Below are 4,393 nucleotides of genomic sequence, written 5' to 3'. Positions count from 1 at the left end.
TGTAGCTCATGCTTTAGATGTACAAAAAAGAATTAATGCTCAACTAAAAGGAGAATTGATGGTGTTCAATCAGAGGATTGACCTCGTGCAGGAGCAAATTGATACCCTATGGCAAATTGCTCAACTTGGCTGTCAATGGAAGTATGCTGGACTTTGTGTCACTAGCATACAATATGAGAATTTTTCCTGTGCTGCAAATCTGTCTAAACAATTGTCTAGCTATATTTTAGGTAATTGGACTGAAGAATTTGATACTATGATGGAGCAGCTGAGAGTGGCCATTGTTATGGCAAATTCTACCAGAGTGGACGCAGGACTAGCCACAGGATTATCATCATAGATTGCTGCAGCCATGAATCATCTGAAGGAATGGGCGGGCATGGGAGCATTAGCAGGCCTTCTGGTGTTGGTCTCCTTGTTTTGCCTGTGATGTATACGCAAGATTAGAGTCTCACAACAGCGTAATGCAGCCATGATCATTCAGGCCTTTACATCCATTGAAGCAGGACAGTCTCCCCAAGCGTGGTTGGCTACCATAAAAAGCTAAAATGATAAGCTCAGGATGCGAAGCTAAGCACTGCACTCAGGGTCAGCCGCTTTCGACCCAGAGAAGAGCATGTCTGATTGCATGCGGGTTGATGCCCCAGGTCCCGCCTCTGAGAAAAAGGTATCAGACGGGTCTGATGCTCTTTGGGTGGATGACACCTAAATGAACATTGGTAATGCCGTGCCTTAAAGATGGAGCTGGTTTCCGCCTTCCACCTTCCCGATGGTGAGTGCTCTCTGTCACAAACAGCTCCATATTTGGCTAAGGCTGAGGATCTGGCTTGCTTCCGTGTATGTGGACCTATCTGCATTGCCCACGAGGCACGCTGGGGTTGGCTACCCAGAGGCTATTTAAGCTGTGGGCTGGCTTTTTCCAGGGTCAGAAGATTGTTCAAGGTTCCGGAATAAACTGTATTGAGAAGAACAGAAAAAAAAAAAAGATCAGAAAGAGGGAGAGGAGGACCTCCCCTATTAGTGGACTTGGGGAGAGGCATGCATGCAAAAAAGGGGGGCGGGTGGGACCGGGAGGGTAGGAGGGAGGGGCTTATGGGGGGATACAAAAGGAATAAAGTGTAATTAATAAAAGTTAAATAAAAAATAAAAAAAATACAGTCACCAATCTAATATATTTTTATTATGTCTATTTTCTTAAGAAGAGGGTTGCTCAGCGTGTAGATAGGTGATAGTAATACTGCAATCATTTCATTAAACTTCATTACTCATTAAGATATTAATGACCCATAGATGAGTGTTATTCTCACCCTTAATCAGAGAATCTTTTTGCAGTGCATGGCACTTAGTGCAGAGACTCGTAACTGGTCAAATTTCTGAGAAGTCACAGAAAAGATCAATGGAGAAGAGACTTGTGAATTCAGGTAAGTTTGCATTGTTTACTAAGATTAAGTGGAAAAAGGTATAAAAATGATAAGTAAAAATGTTTCTTTTTGTATATACATAGCTTACATGGCTCTATGCATGCATGTTCACATATGTGTGGCATGAATTTGTGGGTGTGGCTGTAGGCTTATGCAGCTATTCATGTGGAGACCCATAGTTGATATCGGGAGTCTTTCTCTAACTTGCTTCCTTTTATTAATGAATCAGTATCTTTCAACTGAATCTGAAACTTAATAAAGTCTTAGCTTGCCAGCAGGCACTAAAAATTCTGTTCTGCTCTCAAAGCACTGACAGAGTGGGTACAATTCCAGTTAACATTTAGGTGAGATAGGGGAGCGGAACACTTGTGTTCTCACTCGTCTGGCAAGTGCTTTATTCATGGAGCCATCTTCCCAGTGCCCCAAATATGTCCTTAAATTCATATTCAATCATGTTTAAATATTCTTAATTTTGTCCTTTAGTATTGAAACCATATCAAAATTTATGATTTGGAATATTTTGTATAAAAGGGGGAAGAAGGCAAAGGCATTGATATTCAATCACAAGCATAAGCAATTATTGAAATATAGTTTTTGAAAAATTAAGGAAAAATGAATCATTCCATGAAAGGCTCATTTAAATCCAAAGAGCACATTTCACAGAATAGTCTGATTATGTAGATTTTTATTCTGCTACAAAATTATGAAAGTAACTTTTTTTTTTTTACTTTTATCTGCATTTCTTTTATACTGAGTTTATTATTCCCATGCCATCAGTTTTTGTTTCTTCCATTTCTTCTGGGATATACTTCTTCTTCTGTCCAACCTTCTCTTCTGGCTTTAGAACAATTTATTCTCTTTCACTGAGGATCATCTCAGTGTGGCAGGGGGAGTTCATGTATGGGTTAATCTAGCCATGAGCTCTGTTATGTTCTATAGCATGTCTTTAGTGCTTTGTTCACCTAGATGTGCTCAATGACTAGAGAATCTACATCAAAACCCTGCATTTTTAAACACGTGCAGCAAAAACTCAGCACTCAATTTCTGGCAACTAAATTTAGTCCCTCCATACTGTTTGGCCTGGATTTCCCTCCCAACTCCACCATTACATCACTGGAATGGCACACATTGCTTCTTTAAAGTGACATCTTTTAGATACTTGGTGGCTCTTTGGATATGCATACCTTTGATGGCCTGAGCTGTTTCCCAGGTGTTCTTAAAGTGAACACAAAGATTTGAACCTTTTGATTTGCATGGTTTTGTGAGGTTTTCTGGGTCAGGAAAGAAGGAAACCATATTCACAGGTCACCTCTGGCCAATTTCAGGAATGAAAAGTAAGGTTGTTGTTGTTTTCTTTTTATTACATCCCCCTTTATCCTGCCCTTCAGTCTCCCACCCCATTTTAATGCAACCTATATCATTATTCCTCCATCAACCTTTATAACACTGCATTCTATTCCCACAATGATCCATTATTAGTTTCTATACAATATTTTGTTCTGTTCATTTTGAGAATTTCTTTATAAATAATTTTCTGAATTCTTCAGAATTTCATATAATGCATCTCCAACTCCATTCAGATCTACTCTCACCTCCCAACCTAATAAATTTTGTTGCATGGTATTTGATCCCATTGTGAACCCTAAGATTGTGAACTGTAAAAAAGTGTTTTTTGTTTGGTGTGGTCCAGGCCTAACACACACCTTCATTCCAGGAGCTTTCTGTACACAGGATTTAATAAAGTTAACCCTAGGTTAAGTGGCAGAGCAAGAAACCAGCTGACAGCGATTTAGTAGAAAGGAAGGCCATTGAGTTGAAGGGTATTTAAGACATCTTGAAGAAAAAGAGCTTTTTAACACTTTGGCTTTTAACTTCTCGTTTTCTCCTTCTGGGATGTTGGGTGAGCTAGCATGTCTTTTCCTGGGCTGTCAGCTAAGGCTTTTTCCATCTGGGACATGAACTGAGTAAGAAAGGCTTTTTTCCACTGGGACTTGAGTAGGACGGTCAGCTGGGTGCTTTTCCTGCCTCTCTGACCTAGTAGGTTTTTATCCCAGTATCTGGATCCTGAGTCTATTGGTAAAATCAAACCATTTGGGATATTTTTATTCTTTAAAACAACAAGGGAGTACAAGATGGCAACACCAGGAGAACACTGCATCTGAGGAGCAGGACAACATTTTCCATACAGTAACCAAGAAAATGAACTCTGGGACCTAAAACAACAGTGATCGTGTTTCCCAAGTGAGAGGAAACCCCTACGATGTGGGAATCAGTTGGGTCCACTCTCAGGTCCCCCAGCCAGAACCAGGAAGAGATGCCGGATCACACAGGCACTAGGTCACCAGATCAGAGCCACACACCTGCGTGTCCTGATCACCTTCCCAGGCTGAATGGTGGACGAAAAAACACCAGAGACTTGGAGTCCCAGTCGGGAGAAAAAACCACAGGGAAGGAAGGAAACAGTACTGGCCTCAGATCACCCAGTCTTTTCCTGGAAAAGGTCTCCAGAATGCTGGGTGCGCTGCTGCCAGCAGATTTGCTGCACGCCCAGTTCTCCATCACAGACAGAGCTGTGCACCCCAGGGCAACAGAGACTAGGAGTCCCTATCAAGAGAAAACCCCACAGGGAAGGAAGCAAACAGGGTTCAAATTAGGTCATCCAGTACATCCCTGGAAAGGTCCCCAAAACCAGCAGGCACATGTGCTGCCGAAACAGAGACCTGCTGTGCATCAACTTTTCGTCACAGACAGATCTGTGCACCCCAGGGCACCAGAGACTGGGAGTCCCTGTAAGAAGAAATCTCCACAAAGAAGGAAACAAATGGGGATGGACTTAGGCAACCCAGTATATCCCTGGAAAAGTTTTCGCAGACTGGCCCAACCCAGGGACCTGCTGTGCACCAGATAGCCTACTGCTCCCAGGAGAGCTGTACTCACCTGCCACAGATTACTGCTTGGGTACTAGGGCACAG

At 42.2% G+C, this 4,393-nt stretch overlaps 1 pseudogene; it reads right to left on the bottom strand.

Moving 5' to 3' along the window:
• Positions 1-2,180: 2,180 nt before the first annotated feature.
• On the bottom strand, positions 2,181-2,717 carry LOC110541128 (large ribosomal subunit protein uL22-like; annotated as a pseudogene).
• Positions 2,718-4,393: the final 1,676 nt, after the last annotated feature.

This window comes from Meriones unguiculatus, chromosome 15, assembly GCF_030254825.1.
Source record: "Meriones unguiculatus strain TT.TT164.6M chromosome 15, Bangor_MerUng_6.1, whole genome shotgun sequence".
NCBI lineage: Eukaryota > Metazoa > Chordata > Mammalia > Rodentia > Muridae > Meriones > Meriones unguiculatus.
Note: the sequence above shows the minus strand (reverse complement) of the source record. Positions and strands in the feature narration are given on the sequence as shown.